The sequence below is a fragment of the Monodon monoceros genome, unplaced genomic scaffold (assembly GCF_005190385.1).
Source record: "Monodon monoceros isolate NGI ecotype Baffin Bay Population unplaced genomic scaffold, NGI_Narwhal_1 Super_Scaffold_19, whole genome shotgun sequence".
NCBI classification, from domain to species: Eukaryota; Metazoa; Chordata; class Mammalia; order Artiodactyla; family Monodontidae; genus Monodon; species Monodon monoceros.
The window spans coordinates 2,021,131-2,042,162 of NW_021703775.1; the positions used below are offsets into that span (position 1 = coordinate 2,021,131).

At 52.3% G+C, this 21,032-nt stretch overlaps 1 non-coding gene across 1 annotated transcript; it reads left to right on the top strand.

The window, feature by feature from the left end:
- The first annotated feature begins 3,679 nt into the window (after positions 1 to 3,679).
- LOC114901177 lies at positions 3,680 to 3,786 on the top strand. Its single transcript, XR_003795058.1, has one exon. It is a non-coding gene; the product is annotated as a U6 spliceosomal RNA (small nuclear RNA).
- The last annotated feature ends 17,246 nt before the right edge of the window (positions 3,787 to 21,032 follow it).

Below are 21,032 nucleotides of genomic sequence, written 5' to 3' on the forward strand. Positions count from 1 at the left end.
TGCCCTTGAGGCCGTTCGTCTGCACATTTCTGAGTCTTGTTAAGTGCTGAGCTCAGGAAACTATCACTATCTGATATGTGCCAGGAATTACTTGAATCTTATGGGGAAAAAATGACATTCTAATGGCCATATTCCCAAGCACGCTTTGGCTAATGTCACTACGGATACTCTTTCAAAAGCCCCGCCCTGTGGGGGGGACTTTTCCTCAGAGCATCCTACCTTACACTTAAACTAAATAGGTCACATTCAAAAGCAGGGGTGCTGTTTCCCTGGGGATATTGTAAACTCAAGTTTCTCCCTGTATTTTGAGACCCAAGAGTAAAGGAACTCTAAACTTCCAAGGTCATATTATTGGCTTCTGTCAGAAACACATTGCGCTATGAAGTGAGTTTCTTGAAAAAGTATGGGGCCACTTGGCTGGCAGTTCTCTGTTTTCTGAAGAAGCTGGTAACCTACTTTGGCTCAGTTTTTGGAAGAGAGTGTGCGTGCCAGGTAAGAACAAGATATCATTATGAAGAGAAGCATGACCTCATCGCTCAGAGATTCGAAGGAGACTACACCTGGAGGACTCTGATCTGGTTCAGGGAGCTTAGTTACAGAACGATGAGGTGAGGACTGAAGAGATGCCAGGAGAACAGAAAACAATACAGAGATTCAGGAAATTAAACCTGCCAGAACATGAAAAGACATCTCAAGAAAACAGCTATCGGACTTCCCTGGTGTCACAGTGGTTAAGAATCCTCCTGCCAACGCGGGGGACACGAGTTCGAGCCCTGGTCCGGGAAGATCCCACAGGCCGTGGAGCAACTAAGCTCATAAGCCACAACTACTGAGCCCGTGCGCCACAAGTACTGAAGCCCGCATGCCTAGAGCCCGTGCTCTGCAACAAGAGAAGCCACCACAATGAAGAGTAGCCCCCGCTCGCCGCAACTAGAGAAAGCCTGCACGCAGCAGTGAAGACCCAATGCAGCCAAAAAAAAGAAAGCAACTGTCCCCATAAGGATAATTTACCATTATTTAGCAAGAGTTTAACAGGTATAAGACTCCACACTTTAGAGAATGCGGGGCGAATAAGAGCACTTCTGATATAGAAAATAAGTGGCCAGAGCAGTGGTCATTTGCAAACAACTCAAACTTTCTTAGTCATTCTGCACACAGAGGAGCAGCGCGTTCTTCATCAGAAATATTGATTCATCTCCTGAGCTCCTGTTATACAAACACGGTGCCTTCAAGCTAGATAAATAGATGTTCAACAAACAAGCAAGACTTCTATCGTCCACCAACAGAAGATTTTAATTGAATAACAAAGCAAAGCCTAATACAAAGTGACATTGTGAAGTCAGTCCCCTGGAAGGGGTGCTGGGGAAATGCAGAAGTCTAAGTGGGGCAGAAAGAAGGTTGCAAAGAGAAACTGGTTCTCTGAGCAAAAGCCCTTCTTTCTGGGATTCAGAAACAATCGTACACAGGCAGTCATGGGATTTAAAATGGCAAACAGTGACCATAGGAAATACCTTAACAAGACAATGAAGGAAATAGCCCCGGCAATGAAGTCGTGCTGTGTCCCACCTACCGGGCTTGATGGCTCTGTTCCTGCCTCTCACTGCTTGGACACATCACCACGCACATCGTGGCCTGAAACAACACGGATTTATTACCTCGCATTTCTGTAGGTTAGCAGTCCAACCTGGGTCTCACCGGACTAAAATCAAGGCATCAACGGGTCTGTGTTCCTCTCTGGAGGTCTAAAGGGGCGTCCACGTCCATGCCTTTTCCAGCATCTAGGAAGCATCCACACGCCCCGGCTCGCGGCCCCGTCTTCCTCTTCAAAGCCGGCGATGGCGGGTTGAGACCTTCTCACATGGTCAGACCTTCTCTGACCTACTCGTTCCTTCCCTCCTCCGCTTTTAAGGAGCCCTGCGATCACACTGGGCCCGCTCAGATGACCCAGGATCACCTGCCTGTTTTATGGTCAGTTGGTTAGCCCCTTTAAGTCCTTTTTGTCATGTGTTATCAGGTGAATTGTGTCTCCCCCCCAAAGAAAATGGTACATTGAAGTTCTAATCCCCAGGACCTCAGAATGTGACCTTACTTGGAAACAGGGTCTGGGCAGATGTAACGAGTTGAGATGAAGTTGTAGCAGAGTAGACTGGGATCCTGATCCCATATGACTGGCATACTTATTTATAAGAAGATGTCCGTGTGAACACACAGACACCGGGGAGAGCACCAGGTGGAGATGCAGGCAGGGACTGGAGCGATGAGGACAGGCCAGTGGCGCTTGGGGACCTGGCACCAATGCGGATGCTCAGCTGCTGCTCTGGCTGTGACGTGTGAACCAATCCCATGTTTCTGACCCGGCATCTCACTTCTGCCAGAATCTGTGAATCTGAGGGCTAACAGGTTAGCTTGCAAGTAAGACAAATCTCAGATCCCTCGGTTATTGACAAAGGAAGATGCAGGTAGAAAGGCTGGAGAGCGGGAGAGCCCCAGTGGAGTGTTGCCACCAACTGAACGATTCAACATTCGGGTCAAACGTCCCAGCCCTTTAGCTCACCTGCTTTAGGCATCACCTGTCTATCCCAGTGGTTCTCCAAGTGAGGCCCCTGGGCCTGCAGCATCAGTATCACTTGGGATCCCGTTAGCCATGCAGATTCCTGGGCCACATCCCAGATTCTCTGACGAGCCTCCAGGGGATGCAGATGTGCCCCCCTGGGAAACACTGGCCCGCCCTGTGGTCAGCACTGTGGCTGCAAGAACCTGGCATGGGCACAGGGAGAGCTTTTGGGGCCACTGAGGCCTGGGTGGGAGTGAGGCCAGGAGACAGACTTCCCCTGTCGGCTCTCTGAGGCTCCCCTGCCTCTGCTTCTGTGGACGGGTTGGAGTTTCTGCACTTTCCGTAAACTTTGCCCTCTCGGCCCTCACCCCTAAAGGAGATCAGGACTTTCTCTAAAAGTACACGCTGAAACACGCGGTGAAATTTGGCCACCCATTCTCAAAGACGCAACCTGGACCCACCCGCTTGACTGCTTCCCCCCCCACCCCGCCCCGGCTCTCCCTCGCCCCGGAAAGAAGGGTCATAAAAAGAGGGATGGGGGCTGGGAAGGGGATTTCTGGGTCTCTAGGAAGGAAGCTTTGCCCACAGTGAGAAGTAACCTGAGGGGGACCCTGCAGACGTGCCTGGCGGGGTCCTTGCACGTGGAGGGGGCCTCACCTGGCTGGGAGGGGGCCTCAGTTCTCTCCGATGGAGGCAGGGAGGCTGCAAGAGAAGAAAGGACATGAACGAAGTCTTAGGAAAGAGAGGGAGGCGTTCCGTGTGCATCCATGTGACCTCCAGGCCAGAGCAGAACACAAAGGCTGCAGGAATCCTCCAAAGGCTTTCAGGGGACCAGGGACACAAAACAGATTCCACGGTGCACAGGGGAAGTGCCCGTGTGGATCTCCAAGTGACTCACAAAGTGTTTATTTTTCTTCCCTCAGATGATAATTACCTTGAAAAGCCTCGTCGGTCCTGGAGCTTCTGAACAGAGTAAATTAGGAGGATCAATATTCTCACCACAAAGAAACAGTGTAGAGGGAAGAAAACCAGCCCTGACAGGGATCTTAGGGGAGCTTTTTCCTAACCACGATTTTGTCCTCTCCCACTGCCAGATAAATCACAGCATCAAAAAGATCCCATTCAGTGCTCGCTTCGGCAGCACGTACACTAAAGTTGGAACGATACAGACTAGATTAGCACGGCCCCCGCGCAAGGATGACACGCAAATTCGTGAAGCGCTCCCTATTTTTAGGAGATGTGGGGATATATGTATATGTAGAGCTGATTCACTTTGTTATAAAGCAGAAACTAGCACACCATTGTAAAGCAATTATACTCCAATAAAGACGTTAAAAAAATATTCCATTCACTACACACGAAGAGCTTTATTTACTAGTTAATAAAATGCTCAGAGCGGCTGCAGAAAAAAATTTGATACCAAAGCTTAATTTATCCAGACCCTTTTGTTAAATCATAATAAAGGGTTTACAAGGAACAGAACTTGCTTGGAATGGGCTGGCCACCCTGGGGGGTGAGCGGCCGTCTCTGTGCACATCATCCTTCAGTCTTTCCGTTGGCACCTCCCGCCCTGGGAATGGATCCTGGGATTTATGGGATCCTGCATTTAATTCATTAATACCTTAGCTTTCTGTGAGCGACCACAGATGGCTGAAGATGCCCAGTGGGGCCTGCTCGTGGAGGATGCCTGGTACATTTCACTAGTGAATTACCGAGGCACCTAGGGATGCTCCTTGCTGCGAACAAGCTTCTTCCGGGTGAGTTCTCTTGACTAGATTCGAGGCATCCCCTACCCACATGTCCACCCTTAAAACTGTCTACTCTTGTGGGCTGAGATTTTTTTCACTTTGAAAGGGACAATCTAGGCCCATCCAGGCCAATGCATTAGCCACCACCTTAAGGGAACCCACATTGTTGTCCCTGCGTGCAGCCGCCATACGGGGTCACATGGATGCAGCCCAGTCATCTCAGAGTGGGGACCTGGCCCCTGAGCTGGGGCAGAGAGGAGCGTGGCCTCCGTCCGTCGGCATCACACATGATGGATCCAGAAATGTGGTCCGTAAGGGCTGCTGGAAGGGGCAGCGGGAGGTTCGAACCAGGAAAGACCAGGCAGGCGGACCCTTGGAGGAGAGAGGCAGCTCTTATCCGTATTTGCAGTTGGGGTGCAGTGTCCGGTGCAAAGCCAGGCTTCAGACCTGCCCGTCAGCGAGAAAGTGGCCCGAGGCCATAAGGAGAAGGGTGTAAGTTGGCGTCTGCTGAAACCCTGGGAAAAGGAGTTTAAAATCCGGCAGGAGAACCAGGGGTCCGGACCAGCTGGCCATGGGAGCAGCCCTGGCTTCTGGCCTGTCCTTCCAGCCAGGGGACCAGATCTCGTGCCAGCTCTGCCTCTTGTGCTCTGTGGCCCTGGACGGCCACCTCACCTCACTGGCCTCTGTGTCCCCACCTGGAAAGTCCGCACCCTGGGCTCGCTGGCTGCCTGGGCCCCTCTGGCTCTCATCTCTCTCCCTGGTGGCCGTCCCTCATCCCTGTCAGAACCGTGGTCCAGCAGACACAACCTCACCCCAACTCAAGTATTTCCGGAACACTCTGGCAGGGACTGTGCCTGAGTGGTCCACAGCGCCCGAGATTAAGCCCCCAATCCTGACTGCTCTGTTGCCTCACCTCTCACGGGGCTCCCTCTCTCCTCTGCAGGAAACCTTGGCCCTGGACCACAAGGCCCGGCCGCTCTCCCCTCCCCATGCTGGGCTGGCAGGTGAGGAATTACTCATGTGACTAAAAACGGGAACGAGGGAACGCCCCCCCCCCCCGCCCCGTCTAGAGTCTCCCGACCTGTCTTTCTCCTCACTCTTTTCTTTCCTGCAGGGCTGATGCTGGGGACGAGAAGCCCCCCGGAACTGACAGACTGTGGCCTTACTGGGGCCCCAGGGGCCTCCCCACCTGATGAGGTGCCCCAGAGTGTGGGATGCTGGCCTGGAGGGGACCTGAGCCCAGAGACCCACAGGTATGTTCTCTCGCGTGTACATTCAGACACGTATGAACTGAGGAGACCCGCAGGTAAATGCACGTATGTTCGGGGAGGTCTGGAGAGCTCACAGTTCTGTATCTGAGACAAATCACCAAAGAGAAGCCCCGGCTCTGTGTCCCGGACAGCGTCCTGCGTGAATGCCCTGCAGACGCCCCAGCAGTCGTGAACTGGCTGAGTCTCGATGCTTCACGACCTCTAGCGGCAGGAGAACGACCGGCTGTCTCTCCAGGTTCTCTGGTTTCACATCCGCCTCATTTTTACCCGAGTCTCTCTTGTGTCCGCCGGCTCTCCAGTCTCACAGCCACTGTCCCCGCCCAGGCCTCCCCTACGCCCCCCGACACCTCTTAGTAGCCTCCCGACGACCCTCCAGGCTCCCGATCTCCTCCACCCGCAGAGCACGCCCCGCCCGCGGCTCCCACACCAGAGAGGAAGCCGCAGCTGCTCCCGACCCGACTGGCTGCGGACCTGCCTCGGCGCGATGGGGGCTGTCTACCATCCTCATCCCTGGGCGGAGAGGATCCAGGCGCTTCTGCAGAACTGAGGACGTGGCCGAGCGTGGGGTACGGCCCAGAGCCCCCGGAGGGTGGACGGTGTTACGAGCCACAGGCTCTCTGTTACCTTTCTGAAACCAAAAGTTCTCAATTGCAAAGTACTACAGCGCCCTCTGGGCTCCCCCCACCGCCCTGGGTGGTAGTTAAGGGATGGGGCCTGCGGTCGGGACACTGTTGGTTTCCCATCTCATGCTCCTTGGGAAGAAGGTCAAGTCTGCACCTGGAAGAGAATTTCTCTCTCTCCCCCTCCCCCTCCCTCCCCGGCTTCTCTTTCTCTCTCTGGCTGCCCCCCCTTCCCTCTCTTGCCTCCTCTCTCTCCTGACGCCCCTCTCCCCTCATTCTCCTGACGCCCACCGCCCAGTGTGCGGGGGACGGTGTGGGGCCTGCTTGCCACGTGCAGCCTTTCTGTGACCATGAGGAGAGCCAGAGTTTGGTTGACGCGCACACTGAGGCTGGCGGAGCAGAGGAGCAGGAAGCAGAGTCAGGTCCATCCGTGGGGACATCTTTGAGCTGCTGATCTTGACAAACCTGGGCCCGCTCTCCCTCTGAACTTGCCTCCTGTGAAAGGGTAAACTTCCTTATTGTTCAGACCAGTTTAAACCAGTCTCTCTAGTTTTCCTTTTAAAGCACAGATCTCATGGTTGCCGACCCAGCGTAGAACGTCCCCCGTCACCTTCAGGACACCGTGCTGCCTCCTCAGCTCGGCTGGGGGGTGCGGGGAGAGACCCTGCCCACCCCTCCAAACTCACTGTCTTCCTGAAAATGTGCCCTCTCGTCCAACAACACGGAGCCTTTCAAAGTTCCCCAAGCTGTCCACCATGCCTCCATGCTGCCATGTGCTTCCCCTATCGTCAATCCAACACATATTCTGCCTTTAGAATTCATAGCTCTACCTTCTCCGAGCACCTCTTCCTGATTCCCTGGGTGCAGGACAGTGGAGGGATCGAAAGCACAGGCTGCGTTGGGAGAGCGGGGAGGACACTGCCAAGAACGGGGAGGACGTAAGGAGACAGAGGAAAGACAGAAAGAAACTGAATCTGGTCAGAGTGTAGGAGGCCCTAGATCAGGCCTCACCTGAAGGCAGTGTACCGCCAGGCTTTAATTCCTGGGAGCTTTTACATTTCCTGTATCGTGTAGGTTAATTGAGTCCGATTTTTGTGTGTTTGTTTTCTTCGCCACCAAAAGAATTCCAAATGCTTTTCCAAAATTCAAGTTCTTATCATGCCTTGTCATTGACTGACAGCTTTCAAGGGCAAGGGCCGAAGAGGATTTGGTTTTCCAGTCCCTGTATTAGAAGACACCCAGGACTAATTTGTTGAAGTTAAATAAGCTTCTCGGTGTTGCAAGTTTTGATTTACATATATATATATTTCAAAAATTCTGCCTATTAACATTGGTGGTTCAAGGAAATGCTGAATTCTAGTCAGGCACAAGGTTGCTTCTTTCTTTTAAGAACAAAACTGAGTGTACGCTCAGCGTGTCATATTTAAGTTGCATTGAGGGCACAGAATAAAAATATTAAAATTATACTCACTTTATCAAAGTGCCAATATTGGGATGTAAAATACATCATTCCCCAATGATCTGATTTTCTCCAGCAGGATCAAGGGTTACACATCTATTAGGATCACGTGTTTCCTTCTCTCAGCAGGACTAATCCCTCCCTGCCCACGAGCAAAGTCTTTCCAGACTAATTTGCAAACAGGGCTCTGTTCCCTCACCCGTGAGCGCCATGCCCAGTTTTCTGCACTCATGGTGGTGAAACCCTAGCCCAGGGAAAGAGTATGAAACTCTCTGGGAGGCAGGTTGAGACCTGGAGGGCTCTTGCAGGGCCCCAGCCGCTCTCGCCTTCCCTCTTTCTTCCCTGGTCCCGCTGAGTAAGTCACCAGCACAGACATGCCAACCTCGATACCTGCTTGGAAACCACATGAAGAAAAAGACAGGAGCTGTTCCAAGAGGCTATGATTTTGGCAGCCTTACCAGACAGTTATTTCGCTGGTGACTCAGCATCGCAAGCCTCCCGTAGCCCTCCCAGCACTGAAGTGCCCCACCTGTGGGGCTGAGGGAAGAGGGCTGGCAGGTCAGGCTGCGGTTGACAGTGGGGACCATCTGACACGATCACTCTCTGGTTACAAGAGGGGAAGCCCAACTCAAGAAAAAGAAAAGAGGAACTTTTGGCTTGTGTGGCTAAAAAGGTGATGGGTTCAGGCATGGCTGGATCCAGATGCTCCAAGCCAACACTGGCAGCTGAGGAACTTGTCAGAAAAAACACTTCTCCTTCTCTGTAGTTTTGGCAAGTGCTCTGGTGCCCCTCATCGGCCTGGCGTGGGTACCTTGCCCTCCCTTGGCTGTGATCCTGGTGGGCAGAGGGTGGTTGGGAGCTCTGTTGGTGGGGCCTGAGTCACTTGGTTGTCCCTGGTCATCACGGGGGGTGTTCTTTTGGTCTTTCGCTGCAACCAAGGACCAAAAACCTTGAAGGTTGCTTCAAAGAACAGAAGTGTATCGTCTCACAGTCCGGAGGCTGGAAGTCTGGAATCAAGGTGTTGGCAGGGCCATGCTCCCTGAAACCCATAGGGAGAACCCTCCCTGCCTCTTTCCAGCTTCTGGAGGGTGGTTGCCACCCCCATGGGCGTGACATGGTTTACAGATGCGTCAGTCAGTCCTACGTCTCCACGTGGCCTTCTCCCTGTGTTTCTTCACACAGCCTCCCCTGCCTGTCTGTGTCCACATTTCCCCTTCCTGTAAGGACACCGTCATATTGGATAAGGCTGCCCTAACGACGTCCTCGCAACTCGATTACATCTGCAATGGCCCTATTTCCAAATAAGGCCACAGTTGGAGATACTGAGGGTTAGGACCTCAGCATGGCATTTGTGTGTGTGTTTGCGGGGGACAGGGTGTTTGGGGAACACCTCAACTTATAATGGCGGGGTGGGGGAAGCTAAAACAACACTTGCCAATTTTTCCAAGTGTGAAATTGGTATAATAACAGCATCTCCTTCCTCAATCAATGTGAGGAGAGAAAATCCATTGAAAGTTAGGACCCCAGGGCCTGGTGCTCGGCGGACACACAGTTCTTGCTTTTATGATACTTTCTACCCTGGTGTCAAATCCTACATGCATTTAACTTGTACAGTTTCAACTCTGTGTGCTGAGAGAGAGGACAACTTATGTAAATGATAGGAACCAAGTAATAGGGGCTCTTCCACTCAAAGAGAAGACGACCTTGAGAGAGAGGGAACTTGGAGTTGAGATTTTCTGCTTCCTCAGACAGCCTGGGGCCCCAGCGTGGCTCACAGGACGTGTCCTCCCACCCCACGCTGAGTCCACAGTGGGAAGGCGTCCTGTGTCCCCAAGTGCAGCTGAGCCGCGTCAGGCCCGAAGACCCACTCTGAGGGGCAGAGCATCCTCTTGGGGTGATGTAGGGTGTTCCAAGGGATCTGGGCTGGAGAAACACTCACCTTTCCTTACTGCAAACCCTTGCCTGACACTCACTAGAAAAAACCTACGTCCCTCCGTGTGGTTATTCTAACTTTTCTTTATCCAACCTCCTCTTCCCCAAGTCCCCAGCAAGTGTTTCCACCCTGGTACCCGCCTTCCCACCATCCCTCCTGCACCCTTGACTCATCCTTGCAGGCACGACCGTGCATTCATCCGTCTGCATCCCAACCAAATGTGACCCAGCTTTGCTGTCTGCTTGCGGGGGCCTTGAGTTTTAGGGAAATAAGAGCACAGCCAGCTTGCTGGTTCCTTCCCATCTGTGCTTGGATCCTTATGTGCAGGACCAGGGAGGGTGAGATGTGAGCAGGGAACCTCCTTCCTCTAGCGGGAGGGCAGGGCTGGGGAGGGGAAGCCAGGGGCACTGGCCGCAGGGGAACAGCCAGGATGGTGCTCAGAGCCGCCAGGAGCCGTCAGCCCAGCTCCCGGAGGCCGGGCGTTGCCCTTTCACGTCAAGTCCGCCTCTTCTCGGCGTTCTGCGGTGGTCATTAGAAGAGGCGAGGGGTTAGCAACTACTAAATGCAATGCTGTTGCCGCAGGAAAGTGCTCTGTGCGTCCAGGCCACTCAGAGCGGCCACTGCTGCTGCCCCAAGGGCTGCTCGGGGGTCCCAGGTGCATCCTGCTTCCCTGGCCCCCCATCTCAATCAAGGGGCCTCCTCCGCCCTCACCAGTGTTCCTCTCTAGCCTCGTAGCCACGATAACTGCCCAAAATTATGCTTACTTTTGTTTGTTTCCCTCCTCTGTGTCCTCCCCCGGGAAGGAAGGGCCTGGAGGACAGACTTCGCTGGTGGGCGAGTCTTCATTACCGGCGGCTGACGTCACACCACTGTGTACTTGCTCAGCTTTCTAAAAATTGTGAAACGTACATAAACTAAAATTGACCAGCGCTGACATTAAGTACATTCTCACTGCTGTGCAACCATCCCCACCTTCCGTCTCCAGAGCTTTCTCATCTTCCCGCCTGGAACTCTGTCCTCATTAAACACTCACTCCCCCCCATCTACTTGCTGTCTCTATGGGTGTGACTCCTCCGGGGACCCCATGAGAGTGGAATCACACAGGATTTGTCCTTTTGTGCCTGACTTATGACGCTTAGTGTAAGACCTTCAAGGTACCTCCAGACTGCAGCAGGTTTCAGAACGTTCCTCCTTTCTAAGGCTGGGTCATACTCCACTGCACATATACACCCCATTTCGTCTCTCCATTTGTCGGGTGATGGACACGTGGGTTGTGCTCATTCAACTTTTTAATGGAATTTTGCTTCAAGAGTGCTCGCAAAATGTGAGGTGTGAAGATCCGAAGTGTACTGCCTGCCCCAGTGCGATCGATGGCCCAACATGTCCAAGAGGGGGTGCCATTTGAGCAGAAACCTGGATGCACTCAGTGAGGTGAGTGTGATTTGGGGCAAAGGCTCACGTGGGGTTGCACCATTCCAGAACAGAAAGAAGACCGCGTGAGGGGTCCCACGAGGAAGGCGGTGCTGGTACCAGGGGACGGGTCTGGAGGGCGGCGGGAGGACCGTGGCCACTGTCCATTGGTGGATGTCGTCCTGGGGACATGGAAGCCGCTGGAGGGCTTTGGGCTGGAGTTATGGAAACAGGGCTGTGTGGACGCGTCCCTCCCTGCTGCTGTCTGGAGCCTCCACAGCGGGAGGAGGTGTGAGAGCAGGGGACCCGTCTGGAGGCTGGCAAGGTGTTCAGAGAGGGAGGCAGAGGCTTGGACCAGAGACACCTCGTACGGCGAGCGCGGCAGGACCTGAGGATGGAGTGGACGTGCAGTGCGAGGAGAGGGGAACATCGGCTGCACCCCGACCGGCTCCTGGCTGGGCAGCTGGCGACTGTGGAGCGATTTCCTGAAACTGGGAGCCTGCAGGGAAGATGGGGGCTCAACAATGGACGTGCTTCCATTGAGGCCGATTAGACACCCGGGTAGGGAGGACAGGTCTGGAGTCAGGGATGGAGGCTGAAGGTTCCCAGGCACCGGCTAGAGGCAACATGAGTGACGTGAAGCCAGAGACGGGAGAAACTCCCCACTAGAGCCTGAAACCCAGCCCCGGGCTCTCGGGGTTCAGACCCCACGGTCCCCTCCATAAGCTGAGCAGCGCTGCTCCCGTGTCCTCTGCTCGCTCTGCCGGTTGAGGGGCCGACGGGCCTTCCCGTGTGGCCACCACCCAGCTTTGCTGCCCCTGTGCTGGGCGTTCCTCTACTGGCCACCTCCAGCCCAGATGGCCCCAACCCTGGCTGCTCAATAAATCACCCAGGCAGCTTTAGAAAATACCACTGGCCTGGGCCCATCCCAGACCAATTGAAATCTAATCTTTGGGGTGGAACTCTGGCATCTGAATGTTTTTAAAAGACGATTCTGACCCACAGTCGAGGTCAAGAATAGATATTCCATGTTCCTTCGTGCACACGGATGTGTGTGTGCATTTGTGCATTTTCACTTGTCACCCTGCCTGTGACCAAGGCCCTGGACTCGTCAGAAAGAGCATCTTGCAGCCCATCGACCTGTCCTCGGGCTTCTCTGGTCTTAGGTACTAGACTCAGGTAGGTTTACTGTGGTTACTAGACAGAAAGAAAAAATAACTCCAAATATATTAGGCAAGAGAACATTTTAAAAATGTTCTTTCTATAGTGCATTATATATTCATAACACACAAATAAATTTTCATTTAAAAAAATTCAAACAAAGCTAATAAAACAACAGACCTACTTGATCTCCCTTTCCTTCTCCTGGGAGGTAATTATTCTATTGTCTGTTGGGTATAATTCCAGCCAATTTTCCTATGCATTTGAAAGCACTTAAATGCACGAAAGTAAGTGTATTGGTTTGTTTGGGGTGAGGGTATTTTCATAAAGGGATTTACACTAAGTGCACAACACTGCAGTTTATTTTCTTTTTTTTCATTTTGACAATATGACCAGGAACTCTTTTGTTACGGTGCGTACTGGTCTGGTCTGTTGCCCCTAGCTCCGTGTGGCTAAGCTTAAATTAATTAAAATTAAATTTAAAAGTTTGGTTCCTCCGTCATGTGAGCAGCCACATGTGTCCAAATGTTCAGCAAGTACATGGGCTTGCGGCCAAGGTCCTGGGCCGCCCGGTGTACTCACCCCATTGTCACAGAACGTTCTACAGCCCAGCCCTGGCGGAGCTCTCTCTCCCTATGTCAGAGCTAGAAAAAGAAGGCTTTAAAATAACATTTAGCTAAGGGGCGAGAACACTTCAGCTAGCATATCTTTCAAGTGAAAAAGTAGGTCAGTCAACACAAGCAGCATCTCCAAGGGGCGGGAATCAACTCCGGGAGAGTCGTAGGTGGCAGCGAGGTGTCCAGGGCTCAAGGGCTCCTTCAAGAACGGTTGTTCTGCCTTTGCTTTTAGGTGTGTAGATTCCCCTGCCACTTTTCTCATCTCCAAACTGCAAAAACACCTCTCAAACCTTGGCGTTTCTTCCCCGCTCTGCACCACATCCACGGGCCCTGCATATGCGCTGCAGTCTCCGTGGTTTGGGGACACAGACCACGGGGGTGTCATTTATTCTAAGGCTGGAGAATTAATATTCAGGAGCGCAGCTCATCGAAGAGAGCAGAAATGCACACTCTCCTGTAGCCAAGGCCAGGCTGTGATAGCGTTTCACACTCCCTGGGAGGAAGGCTGTGTTTTTAAAATATTCCGGACCACCCCTGATACTGTTGCTTGAGTCCCTCGGTTCTTGTCGACATTGAACTCTCTGACCCCCACTTCATACAGAGAAACAAAAGACACCGGGGTGGGGGAAATTCCCTGGTGGCGCAGTGGTTAAGAATCCACCTGCCAATGCAGGGGACACGGGTTCAAGCCCTGGTCCGGGAAGATCCCACATGCCGCGGAGCAACTAAGTCCGTGAGCCACAACTACCGAGCCCACGTGCCACAACAACTGAAGCCTGCACGCTCTACGGCCTGCGCTCCGCAACTAAGAGAAGCCACTGCAAAGAGAAGCCCGTGCACCGCAACAAAGAGTAGCCCCCGCTGGCCACAACTAGAGAAAGCTGGCGTGCAGTAACGAAGATCCAGCACAGCCAAAAATAAATAAATAAATAATTTTATTTAAAAAAGACTCCGGGGGAAGTGGAAAAAGAGAGGCAGCCATAAGGCCGACTTATATCTAATTGTTTAAATATTTCCAATAAAAATCCAGAATTTGCATGGGTGCTGTGCTGAATGTTTAGTTAAATTAATCCTGCTTATGTATTTTAACTGCCCTTGTTGGCTTGGTTTACAGTTACTCATTTATTCATTCGTTCACTGCCTAACCTGGGCCAGGTACTGGGGACACCATGGTGAACAGGACTGATGTGACCTGGTCCTCAGGGGGCTTCCTAGGTTTGGAGACAGACAAGCAACCAGCAAATGCCCCAGGGAAGTGAGCTACTCCTGCAGGGAAGGCCAGCGCCCTCTGGGAACATCTGGACAGGGCAATTAGCCAAATTTGGGGGTCTTCCCAATGAGCATTTTTCCTGTACTTCTAGTTCATGATTTACCGCATTAAGTACAATGCGCTCTAAACTCTCTCTCTCTCTCTTTTTTTTTTAGTCCTTCCTTTTTGTCCTTTTCGAAGGGCGAGGTAAGATGAGTCCTCGGTACCAGTGGAGCAGGATAGGGAACCTGAACCTTCTTCCTGGCTCCACCACCGCCTTGTGTCTGATCAGGAATATGTCTTCTTGACTTAAGAACTGCATTGGGTTCCTTCAGAGCTGGCGCTTTCAATGTGGGGTTAGCGATGTGCTCAGTGGCTCAATACACCCTTGAGGCTGTATTCCAGTGCTTTTGATGTGCATTTTCTTGGGAAGACCATCGGATTACTGAAGGTTCATGATCCCGAAGAGATGAAGAACCGGAGATCTAGGGACTTGAGGTGTTTGGAAACAGCAAACTCAATTTTTCAAAATATTCTATCTTCCTCCAGCCTGTGGTGTGGGTGGTGCAGAACGCATGGCTCAACCTGAGCTGGGGGAAGAGCAGTGAAGACGGGGGCGTGGCACAGGACACAGCCCACCTGTGGGCTCCAATCCAAATACGGTGAGGGCTCTCCTCAGGTCACACATCCCCCAGAGGACCTGTCACCCACCCGTGCAGGTGCCCCGGGGGAGGCCCTAACTTCGCAGCCACACCTGCCCTCTTAGGCACCACAGGCACTTCATATACCCTATCTTATTCTATCCTCAAGACAAGGCTCTGGGGTCAATATTACATCCATCCTTTTACAGATGAGGAAATTGAGGTTCAGAGAAGTGCAGTGATTTCACCAAGGTTCCACGACTTGCCAATAACAGGGGATTTCAGCTCAGGTCCATCTAACGCACTGGTCTCACCTTGGTCTTCACGTTAGAAATGCTGGGTCAAGTTCTCAGACCTGAAGCCAATCTCAACGGGTTAAATCAGAATCTCAGGGCTGGGCCCCAGGCGCCAAGTGATCACCCTGTGCTCCGTTTTCCGTTTTGCTCACTACAACAGAGGTAACGTTCTTAGGAGCCACTAAAGAGAATGAGACGCCTCCAGCAAATTAGTTCTCCAGGCAGAGACTCAAAGGCAGGGCTGTCAGCAACTTTGTAACGGCAGCAGCCCAATGTGCACGGCTAACCTCAGACAGAGTGTGCAGTGGGCAGTGTGGTGCACAGACGCCCTTTCCTGAGGTCCAGGCAGCGTGCCAGGTGCTACCGTGTCCACGGGCAACAGCCCTTGTCTCGTACTCATGGCCTGAGCCTCCCAGGGAGTCCAAACCCGCCCAGGCAAGAGGGGTGCTCAGTAGGTGCCACGTGAAGGAAGCCTTCCTCCCTGAGACAAAGGCTGCTTCCCTGAAGTCGGCTGGTTCACGACCAAGAATAGGTGCTGACCTGGGGTTTCGGGAGGGGAGAAAGGAGCCTTTCCTGCTGGGCTTGGTCTCAGTGTAGCCGGGTAACAGCTGTTGGCTGGGGGCGACAGGGATTGCATCAAAAAGCCATTTCAAGGCAATTCCCAGCCCAGATGTGCTAGAAATTGGTGGACTGAATTCTAGTTCCATTTGTATCATCCCAGAGCACCCTCAGATGCTGTGCCTGTCCCCAGCGGGGGTGTTGACTGTCAGGCAGGCAGAATAAAGGGGCAGACACAAGGGATGGGGGAAGAGCATCTACACATCAGAACGGGCTGCGTGGACCAAGCAGGGGTCACAGTGCAGAGCCACAAGGCCTGGGCGGCCACGGTGTGCCAGGTGCCAGCCTAGGCACCCAAGTCCTTATCCCTCTGCAGGCAACCACCCCCGAGGCAGGAATTCTCCTCACTTGATAGGTGAGTCCACCAACATCCAGAAAAGTCATTACTGAGCCTAAAAGTCTCAGAGCTGGTGGGCAGAGGAGCTGGGATTTCCCTGGATCTCTGCGCTTTGAGTTACGCTCTGTGTTTCTGAGCTAATGGCCTCAGGAAACAGCCCCAGCCCTGCAGACCAGGAGCTGTCCAGAACTCAAATAAGCCCTTGTGGTGCTGTCACCATGGCGCACCCGTGAGTCACGTGCAGCTGTGTCAGCCCCCACCCCAGTTTCTCCCGCTGGGTCCTTTTCTCACAGTTGGCTTCATTTCATCTCAAATTTCTCAACATAAGGGCGGAGCTATCCGGCGGGGAAACTAAGATGAATCGTCCATCGCAGATTACCATCTCGATGCTCCCAAGAACTGCTCTGCAGAGATAGGCAACGAAGCCATCCATTTATGGTCATGAGGAGGACGATGCCTAACACTGATTTTCAACGGAATGACTCAGGGCTTCTTGCCGTGTTCTCCAGAATGATCTGCCAGCCTGCCACACACCAGGTGTGACCTGCGATGACTGTACAGACTGTCTGGGCTCAACGTACATGAGAGGAGACACAGGACATGGCGAGGGTAGGCGCACATCAGGCAGCCCGTGCAGAGAGGGTATGTGGCTGCAGTTTGGGGATTTGCTGTGCGCTCTGCACACCCCCAGCCCAGAGACGTGGGCCTAGTGCTCCCAGGGGGTGGAGCACCCCAAGGCTTATGCAGAGAGGCGTTTGCCAAAGGTCACACAGCAGGTAGTGGCACCTCAATTTCCCAAGGCAGGCCCCTCGATGCCTTGTAACCGCCCTGCCCAGACGGAAGGACCCAAGCTGGAGTGAGCTGAGGCTTCTCAGAGCATATGGCTGGGTGCTTTGGGAACGGGAGGGGCAGCAGGGCTCAGAGAGTCCCCGTCCGCGGCAGGGAGCAGCTCCCAGGGTCCTTCGGTGCTGCCGCAGGCCTTCAGGAGGGACCAGACCTCGAGGCTGCTGCTGTTTGCAGATCCCACCCTCAGCCCCGTAAGCCCACGTCCTACCTGATGACAGAGAAGAGTCAGTTCCTTTATTCTCCTGCTTCTGCGACAGCACAGGTGGAAAAAGGGGCGAGGCTCTGGGTCACCCCAGCTGCCCGATTCCCAGCCTCCAGCTCCAGCGAGCCGCCTTCTCATCTGTCAACCGCGACTGGTATGTGTCTCACTCGCGGGTGGTGATGACTGAAGGTGTTGAGATTTCAAGGGCAAAACTTTCAGGTCTGTACTTCCCAGGAAGGTTAGTAACCTGGAAGCGAGCCCTTTCATTGTAAAGGAAAACTTCCTCCCGGGCCGTGCAGTGTGGCGTGCAATTGTGCCCTCGTTTCCGGTCATGCTTTTTGAAGCATCTTGTCATCCCTGCTTCCGAGTCGTGGAATTTGAGTCACGGGCTAGTGCCGGGCCCGGACATCGAGGCTCTGATCTCTGAGGGTGGATGGGGGGGAAGGCAGAAACCAGCAGACCCCTTGGAGTTAGACAGACAGGAGTTGGTGTCAGATGGGATGTGAAGGGTGAGGGAAGAGGGGCGCTCTCCAGCCTGCACTCCTGTGTGGATGGCGAGGCGGGAGATCAACGACACAAGTGGAGGCGAACCCCGGGTCCAGGATAGCTGTCAGTAAGCAGCGCTTCTTCCTTCAAAGCTTCAGCCACAGACACACTCGCTGTGCAACATCCTCTGGGTCTTGTAAAATGTGCTACAGGTGATCCTCATTTCCAAAGGATGCTTCTTACCTGCTTTCTGCAACGTGGGGTGAGAAGTTTCCTGACCGAAATGGCATCCCTCAACACGCCCTGACAGATGTCTTCCCTGACCGTGATGGCAGAGATGCAGCTTCAAGACGATGTGTGGAAAAAAGAAAAGAAAAGATAATAGAAAAAACAGCAGTGGTGGGCCCAGGACAGAGCAAGGCTCCGGGAGCGAAAGGACGTGCTCCCTGCTACACGGGCTCCTCCCAGCCCCAGGTTTCCCAGGCGGGAATTCAGACACGACTTCTCCCCCACACCCGCGCTCACTGCACTGTGAGAAATGTGTCAGCGGCACAGTCTCAGTGAGGCCGAGCCAGGACAGTCACCTGGACCCCTGCCAGGCGGCCGAGGCACCAGCAGCTCCAAAGGCGGCCCCTTCTGCTCTCCTCTGGCTACCGTCAGGGCCCTGGTATCTGGGTTGGTTTATTGACCCACTTATTCCTTCATTACTAATCAAATATTAACTGGGGCCACTCGAGCCAGGGTACAGTGGACCCTGCAGTAAGGTGCCAGTCAAAGGCTCTTTTTTTTTTTATGGAGGTTCCTTTTTTTTTTTAACATCTTTATTGGAGTATAATTGCTTTACAATGGTGTGTTAGTTTCTGCTGTATCACAAAGTGAATCAGCTATATGTATACATACATCCCCATATCTCCTCCCTCTTGCATCTCCCTCCCACCCTCCCTATCCCACCCCTCTAGGTGGTCACAAAGCACTGAGCTGATCTCCCTGTGCTATGTGGCTGCTTCCCACTAGCTATCTATTTTACGTTTGGTAGTGTATATATGTCCATGCCAATCTCTTACTTTGTCACAGCTTGCCCTTCCCCCTCCCCGTATCCTCAAGTCCATTCTCTACGTCTGTGTCTTTATTCCTGTCCTGCCCCTAGGTTCTTCAGAACCATTTTTTTTTTTTAGATTCCATATATATGTGTTAGCATACGGTATTTGTTTTTCTCTTTCTGACTTACTTCACTCTGTATGACAGACTCTAGGTCCATCCACCTCAGTACAAATAACTCAATTTCGTTTGTTTTCATGGCTGAGTAGTATTCGGTTGTATATATGGGCCACATCTTCTTTATCCATTCATCTGTCGATGGACACTTAGGTTGCTTCCATGTCCTGGCTATTGTAAAAGGCTCTTTACAAGGAGAAAATGTCATCAAAAGTAGACTTGGGGCTTCCCTGGTGGCACAGTGGTTGAGAGTCCGCCTGCCGATGCAGGGGACACGGGTAAGTGCCCCGGTCCGGGAAGATCTCACGTGCCACGGAGCAGCTAGGCCCGTGAGCCATGGCCACTGAGCCTGCGTGTCCGGAGCCTGTGCTCCGCAACGGGAGAGGCCACAACAGTGAGAGGCCGGTGTACCACACACACACAAAAAAAAAGTAGACTTAATCATTGCAGGAAAGCGAAATTGAATTGTTAACACTTAAGGTGGAAACAGGAAAAGCTTAGGAGTTATTCCACTCACTCAGCCTGTGTCATGAAGCATTATGATGCTGGAAGGCCCAGCACTTCCTAGGGCTCCCTGGTCAGCAGAAGATGGAGAATCTGTAGAAAGCTGTGGGCCGTCACCTGGTCATTGGGTCATTAGGCCAAGTTCTGCACGGGCTCATTTCCTATGATGACGCTGTTGTTATTGTCGTTTGAAATCATTATATCTATGTCCAGAAAGGAAAATTTATATAACCAGAGAAATAAATTGAATATTCTAAGGTAATATTTTCTCTTAATTTTCTAGACACTTTATGAAAGAGAGTCATGTATTAAACTGAAGCATCATTAGAAAGTGGATTCAATTCTCCCGTCATGCACTGTGCTTGGATCCTGTGCACAGAATCCATACCAGGCAGAGGCTAGAAGTGCCCGGGTCTGGGGATTAAGACACAGACAACACAGAACCCAGGAGCGCAAGTGTTTGTGTTCGGCATCTTTTATCACATACCCTGAGACCTTGTTCTCTCAGCTAGAGTTTTTGCGGGGAAGTATTAGGGATTTTTAAGGCTCCCCTACACCCTGGGTTTATACCCCCCGCCTACGTCAAGGACACATGAATCTACTCCACCAGCTGTAAGCTCATTGCTGAATCTGGGCTCTAGCCTCCCTGGGCAGAGACAGGAGAGGAAGGGCCAGAGCCTGAAGGAGCCCACCTGCACTGGTCATCCCCGTTCTCTTCCTCCACGGGCAGAAATTCCTCTTCTGCAGCCCCTGAGCTTTGGAACTGCTCTGGAGAGAGCTGTATTTGAAACTGCCAAGATGAGCACGTTGTGTGTGATCTCTCCCTGGTGAAATGATTTTACAGTCTCACTGGAGAGGCCAAGGTGGCATCTCAGAGCCACAGGGACCCTGTCAGTCCCAGGCTCTGAGCCCTGGCAGGTGAGGGTGTGCCTTCGTCTGGCCTTGGCTCTGCCCCCTAGAAAGCCAGCCCTCCACCATCACCTGCCCCTTCCCGGCTGCTGTGTCCAGCTGCCAAGCGTGGATAAGCTGACAGCAACCAGCAACCCTTCCACAAAGTTTAGAGCTTTCACCAATCCTTGCACGGTCCCCTTTGAGTCAAGGATCCATTATTTTTTAATTAAAATGTTTTATTGTTTATTTGATTTTTCCTTTGAATTTTCATGTGCCGAAATGAAAACGTCTAAGACTTTCTATATATGTGTGTATATGTGGGTTGTTTGTTTATTGTTTGTCTGTGTCATCGCACTGTGGATCTGTCACGTGGCATGCTGATTATAATCCTACCAGAAAGACTAAGTGCTTTGTGGTGGTTTTAAAGCAGCAGTCGGCAAGCTTTTGTCTACAAGGGACCAGATACTAAATATTTACGCCTTGTGTGCTGGGTGGTCTCTGTCACAGTCATCGGCTTTGTCCTGCAGCCCAAGAGGAACCACACACAAAACACAGACAGGGCGTGGCCATGTCCCAATAACCTTTATTTATGAACTGAAATGTAAACTTTGTAGATTGATCATGGGTCGCAAAGTTTCCTCCTTTGATCTTTTTTTTCCAACTCCTTAAAAATGTAGGAACTTCCCGGGCGGGCCAGTGGTTAACACTTCACCTTCCATTGCAGGGGGTGTGGGTTCAATTCCTAGTCGGCGAAATAAGATCCCACATGCCTTGTGGCCAAAAAGACCAAAACATAAAACAGAGGCAATACTGTTACAAATTCAATAAAGACTTTAGAAATGGTCACATCCAAAAAAAAAAACTTTAAAAAAAACGTAAAAATGCTTCTTGCAGGACCTACAAAAACAAGGGGATGTCAGATGTGGCCCGTGGGTCATAGTTTGCTGACCTCTGGTTTCAAGTTTTGGCACAAG